Source organism: Brienomyrus brachyistius, unplaced genomic scaffold (assembly GCF_023856365.1).
Source record: "Brienomyrus brachyistius isolate T26 unplaced genomic scaffold, BBRACH_0.4 scaffold84, whole genome shotgun sequence".
Taxonomy (NCBI): Eukaryota; Metazoa; Chordata; class Actinopteri; order Osteoglossiformes; family Mormyridae; genus Brienomyrus; species Brienomyrus brachyistius.
In genome coordinates, this window is record NW_026042359.1 from 406,108 (window position 1) to 431,915 (window position 25,808).

At 41.5% G+C, this 25,808-nt stretch overlaps 1 long non-coding RNA gene and 1 pseudogene across 1 annotated transcript; one reads left to right on the forward strand and one right to left on the reverse strand.

The window, feature by feature from the left end:
- The first annotated feature begins 750 nt into the window (after positions 1–750).
- LOC125727023 (uncharacterized) lies at positions 751–1,516 on the forward strand. The gene is made up of 3 exons (XR_007388513.1): positions 751–850; positions 1,223–1,269; positions 1,426–1,516. It is a non-coding gene; the product is annotated as an uncharacterized LOC125727023 (long non-coding RNA).
- A 22,248-nt stretch (positions 1,517–23,764) lies between these two features.
- LOC125727017 (uncharacterized) lies at positions 23,765–25,316 on the reverse strand (annotated as a pseudogene).
- Positions 25,317–25,808: the final 492 nt, after the last annotated feature.

Consider the following 25,808-nt stretch of genomic DNA (forward strand, 5'->3'; position numbering starts at 1 on the left):
TGGAGAGTACATCTGCTTCAAAGTTTTATTTAGCTTATTCTGCTATTAAGACATTTATTTCTTATTTTAATGTATTGAATTTTCTAATTTAAGTGCTTAAATTTAATTACACAGATGTTAATTTAATAATTATTTCAAATATTAATAGAAATTGTTAAAATGCAAAATACTAGAAGTTCATGTTAAAAATGGACTATTTACAAAACAACTGCTGTAATGTATTATAGATTTTATCTTTAACTAATGTAATGTAAGCAAATGGGAAATGTGTCTCTATATCATTATGCTGAAATCTATCTCTTTGTTACAGGCTTTCAGAAGCTGCTGGATCCTCTTCACTCTGGCTTGCTGATAGTTTTATCTTGCAGCATTATTCTGAACGTTGCTCTCATTTGTATAAGATGTAAACTGACCTGTACACACTGTGCAGGTACGCTGCCCGGCTTTATGCACTCAGACGAAGGACAAAATGTAGATTTTCACAAATTATAGAAATATAAAATTGTTTTATGATAGATAAAATGTTCATATTAAAACCACTCTTGCAGGTTGTCATGCCCGGCTCGTCCGCTCCTCCTGTGTGCCACGCCCCCTGCTTACCCACGTGTGTTTCCCGGATCGTACCCAGCTGTGTCCGTTTGCTTTCAATCAGTCTTGTGTATTTAAGTCCTGGTCTCCCCAGTTTTCCTTGTCTGTCATTGATGTTCGTTGGAGTGAGTAGATGTTCCCCGTATCTGTTTCCTGTCCACGAATAAATCCCCAGTATTTCCCGACTTTGCCTACTTGCCTGTTCCTGCTCGCCTGCCGACCCGCACGATCGCTGCTTCGCCCGACCGCGGTCGTGACACAGGTAACCCAGTTTAAAAATCCATTATTAAATCTCACCTTATTTACATAAACCTTTTTCTACTGTAAGATTAACATTTTTGTATTATATCTTTCATATTTTGCAAAATCTATTGAAATATACATGTTGCAATAAGTTGCATATCAATAACTTTTATTACCAAGATCTCCTTTATAGCAATTTTATTATATATGATATCTGAGAACAAATAACACATATCCAAACATGCACACTTAAATTGACAGAAGTCATTTTTACTTTCATTTTTGAGACAAAAAGGATGTTGATGGCTTGAAAATTCGGAATGTTATCTGACCACTGTATGATACCGCGTGAAATTAAATAATATATTGATGTGTTATATATTTTAAACAGATGAAAAGAACAGTGATATATCAAAAGTGGAATGGTCACGCAAGCAAGTATGTAATAAATTTTTCAAATTACAAATCGTCAGTAAAACAAATGAACCTCAGACTGATTTCCATCCTGGGATCAGCATTTTAAGTGCTATTTGTGAAAATAAGTAATAGCAAACCAATTTGATCCATCCAATTCTGCCATCTTTGTCTCCACAGTGCAATGACGAGGACACACTGAATTACGCTGCCCTGAACCTTAAGAAGCCAAAACCCAGGAGACAGAAGAAAGACAGGAATAATGACACTCTGTATTCTGACCTCCGCTACAGAGATTATGAATAAAGATGCTTCTCATTCATGTCAGTCACACAGAGTGTTCAGGGTGTAGCTTTAATAATGTTCAGAAGGAGGGCAGGGGAGCCAGTGCTTCTGAGACTGAATCACAGGATTTTACGGAGTTTGGTGTCAGTGTGTTTGGGGCGCATTTTTACTGGAAGTGCAAATGTTCAAGCCAGACTGGGGGCTGAGGGAGGGGGAGAGGGGAGCCACAGAGATTATTTCTTCATGGCATGGGGGGAATAAGCGGCTTTAATGTTGTGGAAAGGCTGAGTTGTTGCAATCAGTTCTTTGATGTGACACATGCTTACTTGTCTCCCTTGTGTACCATGCTGAATGGTTTGGGGCAAACGCACAGGGACTGATCGATTATATTAAACAGATGAAAGAAACTGAATGAAAATTTCAAGTGTTCTTAAATTACGTTTTTCATTTAATGTTGTGTACTGTATGTATTTTTGAGTATATACATGTACCTGTATATGTACCTGTATATATACCTGTGTCGTTAATAACGATGTGGATAATTAAGAAAGAGGAGTTTTGTTTCTTGCTCCCTGTCCTGTTACTTGGCTCACAAACATACACACACATACACACACACACACACGCACACAAACATACACACACATAGACACACACACACACACGCACACAAACATACACACACAGATACACACAAACACACATGCACACACACACACACACACAAACATACACACACATAGACACACACACAAACACACACACACACACATACATACACATAGACACACACACAAACACACACAAACACAGACACAGAAACACACACATGCACACACACACAAACATACACACACATGCACACACACACACACACATACACACACACACAAACATACACACACAGACACACACATGCACACACACTCACACACACACTGCTACGGCTCTGTAAGAACACTAGCATGCTCTTTTGTGTGAGTGGGGTGGGGGGTGTTAAATAAGATGAAAATGACAATGGCTGTACTTTTGTTATGCCAGTTGTGTTTCTATCGTCATTGTATCATATTCCACAAGCTTTTTATTCTACAAGATGTACAAGCCAGTCAGTGTATTCAGTGGGGTGTTCAGGAGTCATTAGGTTCTGAAAAATGTCTTGCATTTAAAACATAATGTACTTTTGAATACTTAAGTATTTTTAGATGCAAATACTCCAGTACTTTAACTGAAGTAAAAAATTAACTGAAAAGCTTTGAGTATTATTTGACGAGGAGTATCTATACTTAACTCAAGTAGTGAAGTTGTGTACTTTGTCCACCTCTGTCCAAAAGTGACATACAGCTGTAAGCTGTTTTGGTTTGTTTGTCTGCTGAGTGCTTCTCTGCAGTGCTGCAGATGTTTCCACTGGTTAGATGCAGCTCAGGAAGACTGACCCACTGACTGCACTGTGCTGGGCTCACTTTGCAAAGAGTAAAAACTACACAGAGAGAACAATACCTGCTGCTTGTAAGACCCTGTTTCCTCTCTACCTCACCCAGGTCACGCTTTGAAGTATTCAGCCTAAGTTATTTTATCCAAACAAGCCACCATTATTATTCATGCAGCTGAACATTTGACTGGAGCACATGATTGCTACATATCACTACCCTGTACATGGAACAGAATGTACAGCTTTCACAACAGAACAAAATTCTCATCAGTCCACATCTGAAACCACCACACATCTTAGGGATCCCATTTATAATGGTACATTTTTGTTTTATTCACATTCTTTTTCATCACACAGATAAACACCATCCATTAATCTTACAGCATGTATCCTGGTCAGGGTGATGGGGACGACACCACCTATATCGAGTGTGATTTAAGGCCAAGACCTTAAAAGGGAGAGTCAAGACTGAGGCTTGTTACAAGAGCAGTGGGGCACAAAACAACAAACAACATCATTATGAATGTAAAAGAAATGTATGTATTTATAAATATAGGGTAATAATAGAAACAAAATATAAGAATATATTACATACAGGAATATTATAGGAATATTAAAATTAACTTATGCACAATCCTTAACTTATACACAATCCTATTGCATGTAACATTATTGCTCATGTGCAAGATATTAGCCTCCCAAAGGAAGCTGCCACACAGGGGAATAATGCACTGGCTCAATGCAACACTGCACATCAGTGAATAAGGAGGAACAATATTGCAGATCAGCAGCAGATAGAAACTGTATCAGAAGACAGTGAACAGAGGAAAAGTTCAATGAGCAGAGTGCAGATTATAAAGCCTGACTGCTGTGGGGCCCAATGACCTGCGGTACTGTTCTGTCACACGCCGGGTGTCTGAGTCTCTTACTGAAGGAGCTGCCCCGGGCCTCCATAGTCTGTTGGGAGGGTGAGAGGTGTCACATAAAATTGATGACAGCCTTGTTATCTCATCCATCTACTCTACAGTGCCAAGGGACGCTCCTCCCTGATGATGAGAGGAGTTTAAGCATGTGGACATTTGGGATAATGTAAGTTCATAACTGGATAGTCAGCTGTACGACTTCCAGTCTGTAGGCAGACTCATCGCCTTCAGTTATGATGGCAAACGTAGTAGTATCACCTGCAAAATTCAGGATCTTCACTGGAGCAGCAGTGATTTGTGTAGAGAATGAAGAGAAGGGGGAGAGCACAGAGCCTGGAGGAGCTCAGTGCTGAGGGTCAGCGTGTCTGATGTGTGCTGTAAGCATACAGATGTCCTGCATTTGTGGAACATTTTGTTTGTGCTGCTGTTTAAATGTGTTGTTGATGCTGCAGTCAGTAATTTTCCACTAGCAGTCTCACCTCCACATTTTACAGGAAGACTGACCGACTGAGAGCAGGGTGTTTGTGTCTCTCGTCTCAGTGAGCGAAAACCACACAACCGTCAGGTCCTCAGCTCAGGCCCTCTGCTTCACTAGAAAAACCACAAAGGGTATTTTTATCTAAAAGGGGGTGAGCAAGTGAGATGTTATTGACAGCATGAATTTGTCTACTAACATTTTAAATCCAAACCTAAAAAGCAGTATGTCCAGGATGTCAGTAATTACATTTAGTCAGTATGAACAATTTGGGTGCAATAATATAGAATAATGTAGAATTTTGCATAATTCAGTTAATACCAGTAAGATACCGATCATTAACACTATAAGGTCATGTTGCTGAATCTCATTGTTAAAGTTAAATGAATCTACGCATTTTTATACACACAAGACTGTGCTTAGTTCATCTTTCAGTCAAAATCACACAGTGAGGCAAATCTGAGCATCTTAATTGTTTTTGTCTGTGTGGAATGGCATCCCATGCAGGCCTGTGCTCTGTGCTTCCTGGGACAGGTCCCACCCTCTCCAGAGCCTGACGAGAATTAGTAGTCGCTGGATAAAAGAATGACAAAAGATAAAAATACAAAAGTCATTTTTGCTGTCTAACCTCTGATTACTGCATGACATTTCTGATGACTGATAAGTAGAAGATACGTTTAGTCTGTTTCTTGGTGGTAAGATGTTTCCAAAAGGAGAACCACAAAGAGCACAGTCATTTTCAAGGTTATTTCTCACTGGTCAGTGTGAAAGGCTGCATCATTACTATAATGCCGGGCTCAGCACAGTGACTGCACCTGCTCTGCACTGTAGACCACAAGCCAGGCTGCAGACCATCAGCCCTGAAAGTTAAAACAGGACTCGTATGTGTGTCATGTGTTGTTTAATAAAAATTTACAGGACAGAACATAGTGGATTCAGTTTCCTTTGCTCTTACACTCCCAGTCCAAAGTGTGGCCACAACTGCTGTCAATGCATCTGTCTCTTTTTTCACTGTGTTATTCACCTTAATATCAAAAGACTCCAAACCGGTACAGTAATGCAGAACAAATATTGTAACTAACAAGAAAGTGGGGAGGTAATGGACAGAAGTGTTGGTTTTTGGTAACTCCACTCCTCTGACCTCCACTCCATTTTAGGTTCCTTGGAAAAATATCAAACACCTAGGGGTTAAAGTCGACACCAACCTTAAGTTTGACACTCAGATATGGTCAGTTGTCAAGTCAAACTTTTTACAATTGAGGCAGTTGGCCAAAATAAAGCCAATTCTTTCTAGGCAGCACTTTGAGACAGTAATCCACTTTTTTGTCGGTACTAGTTTGGACCACTGTAATGCCCTCTATGTTGGAGTTAGAGGCTCCACTATTGTTCACCTCCAGAGGGTTCAAAATGCTGCCGCACATGGAAATATGAGCATGTCTCCCCCATTTTAGCCTCACTCCACTGGCTGCCCGTACATTTTAGGATTCATTTTAAAATTCTGTTATTTGCTTTTAAAGCCCTCAGTGGTCTTGCTCTACCCTACCTCTGTGAGCTGCTTCACCCTTACACCCCCACCCGCTCTCTCAGGTCAGCTGATCAGCTGCTCCTGACAGTTCCTAAGACTCAGCATGAGCTTTTGCAGTCGCAGATCCTAAAATGTGGAATGACTTGCCTTTTCACATTAGAGAGGCCTCTTCTCTGTCCGTTTTTAAATCTCTTTTTAAAACTCATCTCTTCTCCTTCACCTTTGACACGTTGTGAGATGTTAATTTTAATAGTAAATTTTGTTTTAATCTTCGCCTTTTCTTTATTAATTGATTTTTTAAAATTTTATTAATGGCCTTTTACTCACATTTAATGTTTTGGTTCTTATTAAATTTCTTTTACTTCGTTTTTAAGTGTGTGAATGTTATTATTTATTCCTTTGTGCAGCACTTTGGTCCATAAGGTTGTTTAAAGTGCTTTTCAAATGAAGCTGGATTGGAATAGATTGGAAGATGGCTCAACAAATCTCTCTCCCAGTATGTAAAATTCGACAGAGGGGCGCAAGGTGACATTCTGTCAGGGGCCCAGAATTTTTAGCTACACCTCTGTGTTACTGTGTTTTTTTGTCCTAGCCATCAATAACTCTGGAGTTGCTATATCGCCACCTGGTGGTGAAAAGATCAGACAAAAATATGTACACATGTGTCACGATCGGGGTGGTGCAGGCAGGCGATCGTGCGGGTAAGGCGTGCAAGGAGCAAGCGGACAGGCAAATACGGGGCAAAACGGGAGTTTAATCAAAGGACTTCGGACGGGAAACATCAGATGCCAACTTACATCAATGACGGACAAGGGAAACAGGTCAGACTAGGACTTAAATACACAGAGTAAGCAGACAAAGCTGGCGACGATCAGGGAAGCACACGTGGATAATCAGGGGGCGTGGCACACACGAGGAGCGGACGGGCCGGGCATGACAACATGTTACCAACAGTTTGAAATTGAAGTGCAGAGTTAGCAGGTTTAATTAATCGTCCCCACGGATGCCAGTCATGAAATTTGAGAATTGCAAGTTAAAACACAGGAAAAAATCAGGAACACTACAAGATAAAATATTTACCAAACACTCAATGTGCATCCAGGGTGACAAGGGACAACTGGAGGATGATGTGACAATCTGACAGTGACATTCACAGCACTTTATATGTTGCCAAAAAAAGAAAAGGGGATTAAAATCAAAAATCTGAAATCATGTATTAGGGTGGGGCTGCTTGGTGGTGCAGTGATTAGCACTGTTACCTCCCACCACTGGGACTCGTTTCGGTTCGCGTCTCCGCCTGGGTCACATGTGTGTGGAGTTTGCATGTTCTTTCTTGCTAAATTGGCCGTAGGAGTGCATGTGTGTGTGAATGTGCCTTGCGATGGGCTGGCCCCCCCGTCCTGGATTGTTCCCTGCCTCGTGCCCATATCCTTCCAGGATAGGCTCCGGACCCCCCCGCGACCCAGTAGGATAAGCGGTTTGGACAATGGATGGATGGATGTATGAGGGTGAGTCACAATGACAACAGCTGCTCTGTTGACTTGGTCCCAGGAGTCGTCAGCGTTGGTCTGCCGGGGCCCCCGTCCTGTCTGTGGAAGCACCCGTCTTGTTGGCTGTTCTCTCTGCCTGGGCCCCCTCTCCTGCTGCCTCATGTTTGGGTTGAAGTGGCTCCCCAGTGCTTCTGTAAAGCGCTTTGTGTATCTTAGGAAAGGGCTGTATAAATGTAACATTCATTAATTTATTCAAGGTCCCAGCCAGAAGAGTGCAGTCCCACACTGTCCCCCGCATCACTTCACTTTAGCACCTGTTACCAGTAAAAGTTAAGTCAAGTAGGTCTTTAATGTTATTTTTAACTTTACACGGTTGAGTATAGTACAGAGTTACAAAAGAAACAGCGTTTTCCTTGGATCAAGGTGCTACTTAAATTAACACAAGACTAACACATAACAGTCTAGCAACATACTGTATGGTGCATAATGAGCAAAAACTGCAAACATTGCTGGACAGCGCAAAAAGAGAGGACAACTGACACCAACGAGCACAAACAGCACAGTAAACCCAATACTGATAAGGTGCAGTTTGGTTGTGCAATGAGGTAGCAATAAAAATAAATAAAAGTAACTGTAAACATGGCTACAATAAGATAAAAAATAGTAGTTAAATAATAAAGTGTGTTAATGAGTGTATGTGTGTGTTGTATCAGATTAGTCCCTGAGAGTTCAGTAGTCTGACGGCATGGGGGATAAAGCTGTTTGAGTCTGGCTGTGAAGGCCTGAATGCTCCGGTACCTATTTCCAGAAGGCAGGAGGGTGAAACGATAATGTGAGGGGTGGGTGGGCTCATCCACAATGGTGGTGGCTTTGCGGATGCAGTGTGTGGTGTGAATATCCGTGATGGAGGTGAGAGATACTCCAGTGATCTTCTCAACTGTCATCACTATCTGTTGTAGGGACTTGCGATCTGAGGCGACACAGTTCCCAAAGCAGACCGTGATGCAGCTGCTCAGGGTGCTTTCAACAGTTCACTGATAGAATGTGAGGATGGGAGATGGGCTTTTCTGTGCTTCTGTAGAAAGTAGAGGTGCTGCTGTGCTTTACATACTATGGAGCTGATGTTGAAGGACCTGGTGAGATTCTCCGCCACAGTGCACACAGTGAGTACATTGCGCCTGCCGGTCCATGTTACATCACAGGAATGACCTGAGCAAACTTAGGCATCTTGGGTGTGAACTGGATCATTAGCACCTAATAGCTGTGCTTTTATTATAGATGCTCTACATTTTATTTACATAAATATTTCTCCTCTTTCCATATTTAGCAGTGAGGTCTGCAATGCCACTCGTTTTGTGTCACACTGTTGGGTGTCAGCAGGAGCCAACTGACCTTCTATTTAGTTCTCTCACCTCGTCTCAGTGTCCTCCCATCATCAGCAAGGAAAGCTGAGCTATAGTCTACTTCTTATGTTCCTCTTCTCTTCAGGTAATGAGCAGCTCCCTTTTTGAAGCTTGAGACTTGGTTAGTCTGTTGTTTGACTAAAGTGTTGTTAACTTCCACAGAACTGGCCAGGGATGGTGAACTTCCTGTGCAGGGTCACAGGGGGTCTGGAGCCTATGCAGGATGATATGGGCACAAAGCAGGGAATAACCCAGGACCAGGTGCCAACCTGTTACAGGGCACACACACCACTCAGACATGGGCAATTTGGCAACTCCAATTAATCTTGGCATATTTTTAGACTGTCGGGCAAAACAGAAGAAACCCCATGACACCTGGAGAACATGCGAGATCCACAGACGTGACTTGAACCTTCCTCCCAGATGTGTCAGGCAACAGGCCTAACCACTGTGCAGCTCCTATGTACAAACAGTGAAATTAAACGATGTTGCTGATGTAGTCATGAAGACTGTAAAAATTAACAATGGCAAAAGTAATCAAGCAGATATTCAGATTCCTTCATGAATGTTTTTATGCATAAAAAGGAGAAACAAGAGGAATATCTCATCACAACCTTAATTTTGAACAGCTTTATTACAGGACATCATGGGGTTCACCTAAAACAGCTGAATAAAGGTCATTCTAACTGGTTCAAGATTTATTGTCATTAAGTGCAGGATGTACCAAAATACAATGAAATCTGTACTTGTGTTTAATCCAAGACTGATGCCTTAATTGATAATACATACAAGTATCAGGTAGCAGAAATGAAAATGTACATAAACATGATGTCACGCCCGGCTCGTACGACCCTCGTGTGTGCCACGCCCCCCTGATTATCCACGTGTGCTTCCCCGATCGTACCCAGCTGCACCCTGTTGTTTTGCTCTGTCTTGTCTATTTAGTCCATGTATTGCCTTAGTTTCTTGTCCGTCATTGATGTTTGTTAATGTCAGTACCAGCGTTCCGTCCTGCCCTGCTCTTTCCCTTGAATAAATCCCCGTTTTCCCCGTACTTTGCCTGCTTGCCTGCTCCTTGCCCGCTGCTCTGCCCGCGCGCTCACCCGCATTACCAGCGCAAATCCTGACACATGACATAAATACACACACATAAAATATATTCACTTAAAAGTGTCAGCAGTATGACATGTAGATGCTATTGGGTACGGAATAGGATGAAATAAATAATGATGTCAACTAGGGCTGCCACTGAAAATCTGTCAGCATCAATATTTTAAATCAACATATCAGTTTATGTATTAAAATAATTTAATTTTTAATTTCAAGTTATTTTTAATTATTTTAACAAAAAGATGGTTGTACACTGTGTAAAGTTTCGATGGCAAACCACACAGCACTGGTGCTATAACAAGGGAAAACATACAGGCACTATTCTGGATGATGGACCACCAGAATAGGCAAAACTCCACCGTATGTGTTGTCTATTAATGGTTATTAAAATACCATTAATACAGAGAGCTTTGTGTTATGTTTTGCCATTATAGTTCCTAAATACACTCATTATTAAAGCCATGAAATTGTCTGCTTGCTACATTACAATCTCCACTGAATAAATGTTTGAGGAAAACATGTAGGTTAAAATCTGGGCTTATTCTACATTAATTTACAGTATCAGTGTGTGTGTGTGTGTGTATGTATGTGTGCGTGTGTCTGTGTATGTGTATGTGTGTGTGTGTATGCATGCATTGGGCTTGTTTGGGACCAGTTATATTACCGTAATACATAAGTGAAAGGATGATGGAAACTAACGAAAAAATGAATTGAGCTAAAAGTGAAAACTATACCAAATAAACACGTCAGACTTTAATCAACAAAGTCACTCCACCGTCTTGTTACCTAGTTTAACCACAATATGTCCTCTTTTAAAAGATGTTGTAGATGCTAAGCTTGCCCTTTCTTCACAGCGACTACAGTACTTACTGCTTCCATTATTTACCGAAACAGCTGCATGTGGGGCTCTGCTAACTGAATTTAAAAAACATAAAGTTACACTGATTTTATACAGATTACTAACTTTTGGGCATCACAATAAAAAAATCTCCTAAATTTTTTAGGCAAGTTACTTATCTGCTTATTGAATGGTGGGCGAAAATAATGTCTATATAGTGTCCAAATGCCGGCACCCATTATATAAAACCCTGCAATGACGTAGAGTTTGTTGTTCTTAAAATAATCCATCCATCCATCCATTTTCCAAACCGCTTATCCTACTGGGTCGCGGGGGGTCTGGAGCCTATCCCCGAATCAATGGGCACGAGGCAGGGAACAACCCAGGATGGAGGGCCAGCCCATCGCAGGGCACACTCACACACCATTCACTCGAACCCGGGTCCCTGAGGTGTGAGGCTAACCACTGCACCACCATGGCACCCCCAATAAGAACTCTATGTGATTACTAATTACTGTTACCTAATTTCCTGTCTGGTCTTTTCCCCCCTCATTGTTAAAAGTCATTATATGTCTGGGTGCCAGTCAATGGAAGCTCACACTCAAGAAGCAGCATAAATGCTACTCATACACAGTTGGGGGGCAGGGGTCAGTCCTTGTGCCTGTAATGAGAAGGTCACCAGTTGAAACTAACCCAGCCTCAGCACGTCTGTGGGTCCTTGAGCAAGGCCCTTAACCCCCAGCTCCCTGGGCGCCCCAACAGGTAGCTGCACTTCGCGGACAACTTACTCCACAAAGAGTAAGTTGAGGGAGACATAAAAAACACAATTTCCCCACGGGGATTAATAAAGTCCATCCATCCATGGAATATTATTTAGCACTATATAACGTAGAATATAAGAATTATGATTTTATAAAAAGTATGCCAAATATCCATGATATAATCATTACAATGTAAACATTATAATGTAATCAACACAATGGAACCAACTGAGTATGTATTTGCACCTTTTGTTAGTCTGAGTTTCTGTTAGCTACTTTATGTTAGTCCTGAATCTATGAATATTCACTTTTATTAGCGTATATTTTATCACTATGTAAAAGGACAAATATATTATCAACCTTTTAGTGAGACAATGTGTAAACGGCTGAAACTACCAAGGTTTACTACTGAAGGAAAGGATTCACCTGAGTTCACCAGAAGTTCATGGCTGAATATTTTTAAAAAACCAAGTGGAGCTGCTCGCGCCACCATTATGTTCAACCGAGAGACCAAACGGTAAAAGAAATGACTGTCAAACTTATCACCCAGGGGTGAACATAAATCTATACAAATATCACCTGCATGCACATTACTTCTTTTACAATAACCAACTCCTGATCCATACTGTTAGTCGTGAAAAAAATAACTATTGTGTACATAGAGGCCCTGTGTAAAAAGATAACTGCCAAGGAAAAGATCAAAAACATTTATTTCAAGGATTCAAAGTTTTTATGGTCATGTACAGTGTACAGTGCAGTTCTTATTTGATTAACTTGAATGTCTTCACAGACAAGACGATTTAACAAATAAAGCAGCGCAAAATTACAGTAACTAACAACAAACAAACAAAGCTCACGAGTACTATTACAGTATTCATATCATTTATTTAAATTTAATTTTACCAAGTAAATTAATTGAAAAGCAGTTACCACCGCTTTACCTGCTTCTCGGGAGAAATAGCAGATATACAAACGACATTTATGTAACTAAAAGATGTGTCGTAATGGAGGCGGATCCAGTTTGTGCAGCCTGCTAAGAGATGCTGCCTGATGTGTTTTGCTCTCGCGGAGTTTTGGTACCATGTGACATGGTGACGTAATGCAGCAGACGATAAAAATCTAACCATGATGCATTGCGTCAGGACCAGAATGTGTTGCTTTAAGCTAGCGCTGTATGTGGGTGCATGAAGTGGAAAGCACCCAATAACAAACATAACATTTTTTAAAAAATGTTTTCTTCACCGGTGCAGTGAATTTAAATAAAGAGCTATGATGGTGCTGCAAATGGCTTTGCATAGTAGTTAGTAGTAGCATTAGCCGCTGTGTGCGGCATTAGCTTTCTACAGTCCTTACAGATGGTTCGTGTTTTGTCTGTCTCCCTTTCGCCATTTATATTTTCCGCCGGGCACCCAAAATGCTGCCACACAAAAGATTTAAAAGTGTCTGGGGTATCTACTATAGTAATTTAGTCAGACGCCGACATATTTGCAGCGCATTCGTGAAACGGCTTTTCGCTTCAACGAGAAATCTCGTGACACGCGTTTCACTCCCACTTCTTAGTAACAGTCATGATTTGATAAAGTGACAACCTGCGTAATAATTGGTAATACATAGAGTTTGCTATTGTTCAGGCTAGCAGACTGTTATGGCTTGAGGTTAATGGTGCCTGTTACTTGTGAATTTTCACATTTGCAAGAATCTTCTGCCTCGTGAACGTGAAACGGGTAATTATGCTAAAAGAAGAAAAAAGCAGAACCGCAATGTGTGTAATGCTGGTGCTGATTTTTCAGTATGAACACAGTAAAATTTATACAAACTACCTGCATTCAAACTTGTATTCTTTATATAGTTTGGTTAATTACTATTTAAACGTTTTATCTGCGCTCCATTGTATATCTTGTATTGGAGACTTGTATGTACTTTTTGATTGGAAATGGTTAGTTGTATATACATTGACTAAATTGTGTTATTTGTTCTAAGCCAAAGTACACTTGCTACCCAGATAAACAGCTTTAAACATTTCTTTGGACTGCCTAAGACTTTTGCACAGTACTGCATATCTTAGAACATAAGAAATTTACAGATGAGAGGAGGCCATTCGGCCCATCAAACTAGTTTGGGAAGAACTTAACTAATAGCTCAGAGTTGTTAAAATCTTATCCAGCTCTGATTTAACCATCTCTCTCAATATAATATTGGGATCATTTATTCTCTTCAGAGGCCTCCATAGAATAGTGCATCCATCCCCTCACTTATATTTAGACAGACGTATCCTAAGGCACCAGGGCAACAACAGTCAGAATAACAACAGAATCATCAATTTCACAGCTAGTTTCAAAAATTTCTTTAACGCAGATTACAGAAAAAAAGATAAGCAAATTAGGTAATATTAAGAAAATTATTAAAACGTGTAGAGTAATAGACATATTTGTCATTCAGACATATTGTGCTTTTTTAAGAGCAGAAGGAATACATTAAATCACAATTATATTTAGTTTTTAATTTTATATATATATATATATATATATATTATTTTTTAAAATGTACATCATTATAAATGAGAACTATATGTGATTGCTAATTACTGTTAACTAATTTTCTGTATGATCTTTCTCCCCTTCAGTCTTAAAAATAATTATATGTCAGGGGGCCAATCAGTGGAGGCACACGGACACATTGGCCGGTTATCCTATTTGTTCAGCGCCAGCCCAACAAGTAGAGTATTCAGAACCATGGACAGTGACCAGTGTTACTGTGACATCTGGTTCCTTCATTGGCTCTATATAGTTTTCTAGAAATAACTAAATGCCTCTGTTGTAGAAATTTCCAGCCATAGACTTGGTTCCTATATGACGAGAAGATTTTATTTTTACTCAGACTAAGAAGCTAGAGATAATCAGCTCTGCATGTTATCTGCCCTTTACTGCTCGAGCAGGGCTCATGCACATCAACAAATGTCAAGGCAGCAAGTGCATACAAACAACTTCTCAGGACAGTTATAGGGCTTTCATGAGGAGTCAAACTGCTGCGTCATTCAGAGATACCATTGTCTAAGACTTGCACTAAATCATTCTAAGTACTTGGGCGTATTTAGTGTCAGAATCCATCCCTGCCTTGTCCTGTTCTCTCTTGTTTGTTCCCATTTGGCCAGCACATGTCACTGGCCATCCTATTCTCTCCTCTGACTTGTAGCTCCTTAGCTCATAGTGTGTTTGCCTGCTGCTCGGGCCGCCATGTGGCTTAGTTTGACATGTGATCAAAATTTAGAGTAAACTAATACATGATAGCTTGCCTTAAAAAAAGATCAATGGCAGAACAGGGGCTCTGAACGCAGTCTGCATTAATAAGGAATTAACCATTTGTCTCAATATAAAATTGGGATAATTATTCTCTTCGGAGGCCTCCATAGAATAATGCATCCATCCCCTCACTCATGTGTACAGAGGCATATCCTAAGGCTCCGGCAACATCTTTCAGATCAACAACAGCATCAACAATTTCACAGCTAGATTTAAAACATACTTTAACGTACAGTGATTGCAGTAAATGATAAATAAATTAGGTAATATTAATTCAATTATTGAAATGTGCAGATTAACAGAAAAGGTTTTATAATTTTACATAATGATAAATGAGAACTATGCGTGATTACTAATTACTGTTACCTAATTTCCTGTCTCGACTTTCCCCCCCTTATTGTTAAAGGTAATTATATGTCAGGGTGCCAGTCAGTGGAAGCGCACAGACATGTTGGCCAGCTGGTCTATTCATTCAGCACCAGCCCATCAAGTAGAGAATTCAGCACCACGGACAGTGACCTGTGCTACTATGACATCAGGTCCCTTCATTGGCTCTATATATTTTTCTAGAAATAACTAATTGGCTCTTTTCTAGAAATATCCAGGCTATATGAAGAGAATATTTTATTTTTATTTAGACTAAGAAACTACAGAAAATCAGCTCTGCATGTGATCTCCTCTTTACTGCTCAAGGAGGGCACACGCACATCAACAAATATCAATGCAACAATTACAGATGAACAATTTCTCGCAGCTTCAGAAGAAATCAGATTTCTGTGTAACTCAGAGATTGTCTAAGACTTCTGCTAGAACATTTTCTGCTTGAGCCGAATTTCAAAATAAATGACACCTGGGTGACCCAGGTTCGAGTCTCCGCCTGGGTTACATGTATGTGGAGTTTGCATGTTTTACCCATGTCGTCGTGGGGTTTCCTCTGGGTACTCTGGTTTCTCCCCCACAGTCCAAAAACATGCTGAGGCTAATTGGAGTTGCTAAATTGCCCCTAGGTGTGCATGTGTGAGTGAATGGTGTGTGAGTGTGCCCTGCAATGGGCTGGCCCCCCAATCCTGGGTTGTTCCCTGCCTCTTGCCCATTGCTTCTGGGATAGGCTCCGGACCCCCCGCGACCCAGTATGATAAGCGGTTTGGAAAATGGATGGATGGATAAACCTGGGACTATTAAAAGAAGGTGATGCTGCCTGAACCACCAACCAAGGCTGAGAGGAAAGGGAGGAACACTAGTCAAATGAAGGAAGAAAAGGCCACAGTATCTCATGGTCATGAATACAAAAGTCAGGGAGTGTTATGAAGAAGGCACCACACTTAAGACCATTGGTTTTATGCAGTGAATTACACCAGAGAGAGTTTTTGCATTTTAGCTGTGTTATGTAACATTCCTCAGACTTCATTTTAATGTTTTCTTCAACACAACAAAGTCCCACGGTAACAAAAGCACTGAAGTCTGGATCGTTAATTGCAATGTGGGGAGTGCAGACCAGCTGGGGTGGGGGATTGTGCTCAGTCACGGTAAAAGGCAAACGGGTAAATTGTGAATATGCTCTTAAGCTAACTACAGCTTCTTGAATTGTGGGAGGCGTGTGTAACATAACGTTGTTCCACATACCAATATCATTACGTATCGGTATCGCAAAACAAAATTTTAAATGTTAAGATTCTGTCATTCTGAAAATCTGAGTATTTAAGACATTATGTTCCATAGCGATGTGTGGAGATAAATACCCTCGGACAGTAGCGTTCATTTCACAATTAAGTCTCTTTAAGTCAATGTTTTATGTTATGCAGGATGAATGTGTGATTTTTAATTAATCAACCTTTAAGGGTTATATGCTTACGGTGTTGTATACTATTCTCGGTGTACAAGTTAGTTGTATGTATATTAAAATATGTTTGGTGAGTAAACTCTGTATATTGTTTTTAAATAAAGTGATTTTGTTCCGAGCTACTATGTTAATTATATTTCAATTTTATGCGCAAAGTATAGTTGACGTTTAACTTTTCCGCCTGCGCTTTCCCGCGCTTAAGTAAAGCGGGTTAGAGGTTTTTGTGTTAAATGAAAGGACAGTCTCCATAAAGCCTGCAGATGACCACCAAGACAGGCTGAAAATAGGAGCCGTAGTGGTCGACCTCTGCCAATTTGAGCTAGATGATGTAAATGGTAAATTTGAAATTGACCAAATACAAATTGGAAAGGTCAAATTGGAGGAGACTGCAGAGAGGGGTTTTAATTCAGTATTTGAATTGGAAATTATGGATGTTGTTAGGGGGCGGCATGGTGGTGCAGTGGTTAGCACTGTCGCCTCACACCTCTGGGACCCGGGTTTGATTCTCCGCCTTGGTCACATGTGTGCGGAGTTTGCATGTTCTCCCCATGTCGTCGTGGGGTTTCCTCCGGGTACTCCGGTTTCCCCCCACGGTCCAAAAACATGCTGAGGCTAATTGGAGTTGCTAAATTGCCCATAGGTGTGCATGTGTGAGTGAATGGTGTGTGAGTGTGCCCTGTGATGGGCTGGCCCCCCATCCTGGGTTGTTCCCTGCCTCGTGCCCATTGCTTCCGGGATAGGCTCCGGACCCCCCGTGACCCAATAGGATAAGCGGTTTGGAAAATGGATGGATGGATGGATGGATGTTGTTAGGTTGAAGAAACAGTTATACATCATCTTGTCATCATTTCTGTATGATCAGCAATGAATGTAAATACATATATACGTTATTTCTTATCTTCTAGCCACATACTCTTAGCTATTGTACCCTAAGTATGTGGTCAACAGATGCCTACTTAGATAAGATTCTCACTTCCCTCTCTTGCGCCTCCCACTGACTATAAATAAAGGAGCCAAGGGGAACCACCCTTTGTAACACATTCTGCTGTAGTTTGCATTACAGAGAGTGTGGGTACCCTTGCAAGTAAAACTGTAAAGTGTGTGTCTCGTAAATGTGGAGTTGGGGTGGAAATGCCGGGCGCTTTCCCCAACATAGAATTTGGTCCTTCGAGCCGGATCCGAGGATCCCCGAAGACGTCTCCAGTACGGCGAGAGAAGCGACACCGAAAACTGCCGGCAGTCACTCGAAGACGGGTGCAAGAAAGACCTGTGATGTGAATTCGTCATCAGGCCGGTGGTTAGAACTGCGCTCGACGTCTGGTGATGTCTGAAGGACCTCGGTGACGGAACAGAGACCACAATATACAGGTGAGAGATACGGCACCTAAGTGAGTAGGTGGCCAAGGCATGCGTATGGTTAAGCTTAGCCGAAATTAAACGGGAGAGAAAGTAGTTGTATGGTTAAGTTTAGCCGACATTAAACGGGAGAGAAAGTAGGCGTTGTGGGACAGAGTGTACGGTGTTCTATGTGGATGTGTTTTTATAGGTTTTAGATTAACCTACACGATCCACCCTAAAAGCAACAATGTTAGGTTGAAGAAACTGTTAGTAATCATTTGTTATCATTTCTGTATAATCAGCAATGAGTGTAAATATGTATATACATTATTTTGTTTTCCTTTATCTTCATACTTTAGATTATATTAGTTTACACGTATCCTGAGCACGTGTTTAAATAGTTGTCCACCTGAGTAAAACCAGAACTTCTTCTTACTCTCACAGTCCTTTCTTTGTTCTCACTCCAAGACCCCTGCCCCCCATTGACTATAAAAAAAGGTGCCAAGGGGAACCACCCTTTGTAACACATTCCTTTGTAGCCTAGCATGCAGAGAGTGTGGTTACCCTTGCGCAAGTAAAACTTTAAGTGTGTTGTCTCGTAATTAATGGTGTGTGCAGAGTTGGAGTGGAAAGCCTGACGCTTTCTCCAACATATACTGTACTGTAGTTTGGTCCTGTGTGCAGAGTTGGAGTGGAAAGCCTGACGCTTTCTCCAACAACAGTGAAAGTCTGTACTCAACTCAAAAGCCTGGACTGCCACCTGACCGGACATTTCTCTGTGAGCTTTCATATGATGTTTCGTATTTTGTCACATAAACTGTGCTGTTTGTTTTTTGTATCCTGTGATATACCTTTCAGTAAAATATCTGAAATATTTACATAATGGTTACATTTGCCTTTTATTGTCTCATATACATATATGAAATGTCTCATTTCATATACATGAAAGTTAATTCATACTTGGATGAGCATCAGACATTTTTTATACAAAGAATGAGGTACAGCTGTCATAGACCTGAACACCCAAATAGCCAAAGGTGCCTTGTAGGTTTGTAATGACAACCATGCACATAAACATTAAACTATATGCAAACCAGTGCTGGGCAGTAATGCGTAACTTAGTAAGGCATTACTGTAATTTGAATCTTTTTTAGTAACGTAGTAACTTAATGCATTATAATTTTAAAATTAATAACTGCATTACAGTTACACTTTCAAGTAACTTTACGTTACCGCTACGTTACCAATAAAATCAAGTGCTTTAACATCTATATTGTAAAAACAGAAATAATAATTGACAGTAACCTGACAGTGGCAGGCAGATGTCTGTTTAACAGTCGCACATGCGACGTCATTTACAGGAGACCTACATGCATGCGAAACCAGCTCAAACAAAAACAAAGTGAACATGGCGAGTGAGAAGTACGTGTTCAGTAGCTGGAATTCATCTCGGCTAAAGGCAAGAACATTTTTGTGAGTTGTACGTTATGTGGGGGTAAGAAATCATTGTCAACTTCAAAAAATTCAACATCTGAAAGGGCAGCACTGCGCAGTGAAATTAGTGGAGAAAATACCAGGTGAAGCGACTGATGAGCCCAATGCCAGTACATGTCCCACTCCTGCCAAGCAGCAGGCTGGATTTCTCCTGTCAAACACCAACTATAAGTGGAGAAGACCTAAACAAACTTGTGGCTGGGTATATTGTGGACAGAATGCTACTTATTTCCACTGTGGATTCTCCTTCCTTTTGTCACATAATTGAGAAATTATCTATTCTACACGTTTGCCTACCGCGTAGAAAAACATTTGCTGCCTACCTGGATAGAGAATATGCAACGATGGAAGCTAATTCAAAATCAAAATACTAGTTTGAGTAGATCACAACAATACTTATTATACTGTATATTGTTCATCCCATAAAAGGCAGATTATCGGACTATAGTAAATAGCCTGCACTGTAGCCTAAATAGTAAAATAACAAAATAAACATGTCTAATTGTACAGCTACAATACATTTTTTGTTCTCTTCAGGCTATCCAGACTCGTTTTGCATATGTGCACTTCTTGCTGCTGTCAGTTGTCCAGAATTCGAACTCCGATGGTTAAGGGATGAGTGTAGGAAACAGGAACTGAAGGAGCTTCTGATAGCAGAGTGTGACACAGTTGCTCCTGTAGCAGAAGAAACTGCCAATGGGCACACAAAGTCAGCCATACCTGGTGATGGGATGGACTTTTTTGGTTTTGAACTCGAGTGTGAGGAGAGCTACTCTGCAGAAAAAGAAGTTATGGTGATGAGTATGTGCTTCCTCACCATGGACTGGGTGTCTGCAGGAATCCAAAGCGCTGCTGGACATTAACTCAAAGGCAGGACAGAACATTCCACACCCCACTGCAACGCTAGTCTCAGTTCCAGTACAGAAGCCACTCTTGTTCATGTTTTAATCCAGCCCTGTAATCGTGTCCATATTTTTGTGTTCATCAAATTGTTTTCACAAAAATAAAGTGTGTCTTTTAATAAGGTTGTGCCCTTTTCTAAATGACCAGGCCAGATGGCAAAAGCTGAAAAAAGCATTTTACTATTTTCCAGTTTTCTTTAGTTTCAAAGAACAAAAACCGAAGTTAGTATAGGCTGGGAGAAGACGCCCAAGTGGCTGCCTAGCGCCCCCTGGCGTGCTGACCTCAAATCATTCAAAAAGGGGCAGAGAGTGAAGAGCAGGTTGAAGATTAAGATGCTGAGGGTACCGGGTAGTTTTGGGTTCAGATCTAATCTGTTTCTAAGGAAATAAGGCTAATTGTTTATGAATCTAATCATTTATGAATGACTATTACCTGCTCTGCTACAGTTTGATGAAGTCTGCGGCGTCGGATGGGGGGGGACTGAATTTTCCCCGGCTGGGGGGTGAGGATTGCATTGTATATCGTAACATTGCTCGGCACGAATGCAATAATCACATCATGAAAGGATGCGACATAGGAGAGATTTCAAATTAATATATTTTTCATCAGTTAAAATAAGAGCGACAGTGGTTATGGTACAGTTTCACAACTTAACTAGTTAAAAGATAACTCCATAATCCACAGGATAAAATGATGCTCATACAATGTAACATTCAACATGGGGTAGTAAAGTGATATGTGGCAGAGTGAAGTATGATGTGGAGCAGTGGTGAGAATGCAGAGAACGCTGCAGCAGTATTAACAAATGAATAAGATGCTCATTTTTATCAGACCGCATGTTGTTCTTTAATGTTTTGTCCAAAATGTTCCTACAGTTGCACTGCACCATTTCAAAATGTGTAAACTATTTCACGGTATCTTTTCTTTTTTTCTATAAATGTTTGTGCAAATGTTTCATGGTTATTTTGCTCACATACAGTCTTTATAAATGAGGCCCCTAGTTCCTGGTTCCAGGTTCCAGGGTGGTCTCAACGTAACGTTACCTGTTCAACGCAAAATCACACCTGCTAAAATGGGTATTTATGATTTCTCCACAGGACACAAAACATATACATTTGTCATACAAAACTGCAACAAATTAAGTTCTGTTAGTACTAGGCCCGTAAGTCCCAGTTCTTTGGGTGCTACAACAGCTAACTACCCTTCACAACCAGCTTGCTCTGACCTACAGAGTGGTAGAGGTGTAAAGCAATTCACCCACAGGGATCAATAACACATCAATTATTAATATTTACTTAGTGTTCATTATTATTGAATGGTACTTAATTTCTTATAAAGTTCAATTATGAAATAAAACTGCAAAAGTGTAAAAAACTCAATTTTACTATATATATATATACACACACACCAGAGTACCTGGAGAAAACCCCACGACGACATGGGGAGAACATGCAAACTCCGCACACATGTGACACAGGCAGAGACTCGAACCTGGGTCCTAGAGGTGCGAGGCAACAGTGCTAACCACTGCACCACCATGCCGCCCTATATATATGTCATGACCCGGCTCGTCGGCTCCTCGTGTGCCACACCTCCTGATTACCCACGTGTGCTTCCCTGATCGTCTCCATCTGGGTCTGCTTATTTTGATTAGTCACGTCCTATTTAAGTCATGGTCTTACCTGTTCCCCTTGTCCGTTGTAGGGAGCCGCCCACTGGCCCAATGGCGGAATCCAATGGCGCAGCCGAAGGCTGTGAATGTGTGTTGGTCCTTCCAAGCGCTCCTGGGAATTACTTACCCTTTTTAATATACAAGATATTCTTTTAGACACATATCTGACTCCATTTTATTAATGACCTTATTTCAGTATATTGTAGTCATGACGTTTATGTTGTTCGGATTACTTCGAGACTCTCCTTTAGATTACCAACTCTATTTTACCCCTGACGAAGGAGTGCACCAGATTCGCCTCGGCCGACAGGGCGATCCGTGGGCTTGTTCCACAGGGTTTGTCTTAGATGCACGGAAATCGCCACCATTTAAGACAATGTCAGCCTCTGATTATTCGGGTCCCTCGACCTATATAATTCCCCAAAGGCCCAGTGTCTGCCAATTACTGAGCATGTGGGTGCCTCGGAGATTAAGCCGATGTTTACCCGAACCACACGTACGTTCACCTCAGAGGCTCAGCCGGGGGCAGCCCATATCATAACATGTGTCAACCTCAGCGGCTGTGACGGCGCACCTTTTGTTGCAGTAGTTTGTACGAGGTTTTACTTTGGGCTCGTCTCAGGGACTCCGCCGATGCCGCCCATTGTCTTACCATGTGAGCGTCTCAGGGACTATGCCCGGTGCCTAGGAACATAGTGTGTACGCCCCTCAGAGGGTAGACCGGTACCTTTCATCAGCATGTGTTGACCTCAGAGGTTAAGTCGGCCCGTAACTGAGCGTGTGCGAACTCCAGAGGTGCGGTTTTGGTATCCACCTAACTTAACTTGGGCAGTCGAGTTTGGGACCCGGATAAAGGGGATTTAACCCAGAGGCTGCAAGATAGTATTTACCACTTTAGTCCTAATCAGGATAGAAGCCCAATCTGGAAAGTTTATAAAGAAGTTAGCAAATCAGACAGTCATGAAGTAATCAAGACAACATTTATTAAACATATTACAATATATAATTATTGACATGTGGCCACATACTTGTAAATACATTTGGACAAATACAATATTAAACAATCACATTCCTCAGCTGAGAGTGCACAAAGTTCTGCGGAAAGTATCTGACTACAGATGGACTTTCACGCAGTTCTCTGTGGGAGCTCTGATTACAGAGTAACTCCCCGAATCCTTCTGAGGCCCTTCCTTAAGTATCCAAACCAGGTGATGGCATGTCTCTGAAGACTGACCAATTTCGGTCAACGGTTAATTTTAGGGGCATTGTTGGCCTTGGTTCTCAAGTCCTCAGCCAATCAGATCACTTTAGGGGGTGGTCGTAATTCCCTTGTTCTGCCATGTGAGAGGCTCTCTCAGTTTGGTGGGTTTAGCCGAAGTTTCTATAGTTCTCTTAGGGAAAACTATACTGCCTTAAATCTGAGTGTATAACACTCGCCGTCTCATGCCTATTCAAACGAGACCAAACATGCGTGTATTTGTCCCTAACATCTATGTGTGGTGAGTTATCCTATTTCTAGTGGAAAAGGTGTCTGTGTCTGGGGACTGACAGCTGTTGTTGCTGTGGATTGACTGTGGAACTCCGGCCACTCCAGGGGGTGAAAGGTCTTGCTTTTTCTGTATTGCTCCAGTTATTCTCAGGAGCCGGCAGGGCTTTGCCTTCCTTAAAAGGGATGGTTTGATGCGTGGAGTCCAATCTTGCCTGGGCCAGTGGATCCTTTTCTTGGAGTTCTGAAATAGACTGATGCAGGCTGATCAGAGTTGGGGCCTGCAGGACCTATAAGTTTTATGTCCTTACAGTTCCCCCCTTGGCCCCTTGGGGCAGACCATTGTCCCAGAGGGGTCATTTCCTAGGTCCCTGAAGTCTCCAACCTCTGTACAGGTTGTACCTGTAGAGGACTAAGGATGAAGGCGTTTTTGGTAGATGTTTTGAGAATCAGGATGTGATGTCGGAGGTAGCAGAATCGGAGTCTGATGATGATGAAGATAAAGCCACTGGCGATAACGCATATCCGAAACATCCAGTCCCACCGTGAGCAGATATACTGCGCTAACCGTGTGGATGCGCTGGTCAGGATATGTACAGTTTCCTTTGCTAAACTGGCCGGCACCTGCGCTTGATGGAGGTGGTAGTCAATCTGTAGAATGACCTGCTGAACTAAATCCATGGTTTCGGTCATGGTTCGAGTGCCTTCTACATAAAAGGTGTCGTCCCATCATGGGAAGACATCAACATCTAATGGTACTCTCCCCAGAATGTTGATGTGAACCATGATGAAGTCTTCGGTTACCTCCAGGCAGAAAGTGTGATTTGCAGGGCAGGTAAGGCCTCCATAGGAGAATGAGTCCATTTCACTGACAACACACCATTGTGTATGTGAGACTTGAACTGCTTCTGCGTGTCCATGTAGTGAGTGTATGTTGATGAGTTTTGTGTCGTTATGTGAAAAGGGCTGAAGTGTTTTGCAGGTGCAAATTATATGATGCGTGGTCTCGTGGCAACAGGGACGAGTATTAACTAAGGTTTCAGTCCCTTTCAGAGTCATGCATCCCATACGATGGTCCCACTTAATTACCTGGTCTTTTACTATGGTTCCCAGGGATGGTATGGTGGTCGAATTTGGGCACACCTGGCCTGGATTACTTAAAGAAAAGGTTACAAAGAATCCTATACAACCAACACATTCAGTACCAGTATGCATCATTAAAGAGATTAGTAATTCCGAATATTTCAGAGTTACTCTTATATCTGATTTCAACCATTTCTCTAACTCAAGTTTCCCAATCAGGTCTTTAAGAGCATGTCTTGGAGTTTTTCTAAGACGTAGGTTCAATATTTCCTGTCTTGCTGCGGTAAACAAATCTTGCGCATACACGCAGCAGGCTACATCACGCTCGAGGAATTGTGTCTGGTTAAAGAGGGCTTCGCTAATTGTTAGAAGCGTTTGGGCTTCAGATTTTACTGCTTTGATGAGATTCTCATCGCTGTTTGAGAGATGTTGGAACCCAGTGGCTACTTGATTAGCCACCCAGGTTGTATACTGGGATTGTCCTGTTATTCTGTAACTGTTTATGATGGAATTCCCTGACCCAAACAGTCCGGTTATGCTTGCAATTAGATCTCGTTTGAGTCGTTTATGCGACGCTTGAATAGCAAGCCGGCTCTTGTTATCAGAGACTAAGTCCTCGAGTCGCGTTTGTAACCAGGTATACGTCTTATCTTCACCATTACAATGCTTTAGATACAGAGGTAACAGATTCGAAATATTATACGTTACATGTGCCATTACTAAATTAACATCATGTATTAAAGTTTTGTTTAGGTTGCCTTTGATAAGTCCGTCGGGAGGAGCAGGATATACCGTAGGGCATCGGTTGGGCTTATGGTACCCACATGTGGTGAGGTTGAAGCAGTGATGTGCTGTCCATGAGCAGTTCTGAGGGCTGGTGTAGTCAATCCTGCTGCTTTGGCACTGCCCCACACAGTAAGTCCTTTCTCTCCGGCTGGTCCATATGAAAGTCTTGGGTATGCTGATTTTCCTGGAGGGGAGGTTACTGTAGATTGAAGAACCACTCTGTATAGTGTATAGTAGTGGTGTTGTGGGTTACTGAGTGTGTGCACCAATACTTCGCAGGTTCTAGATCCTGAGTGTTATAAAACTTCTTCGGGTCTAGCCCATCGTTTTTCTGTTTATGCATGGGATATAACTTTCCCTCAGTCGCGTCTGGTATATCCTTAAGTTTATACCAGGATATGAGATTATGGGATCCTGAAGAGA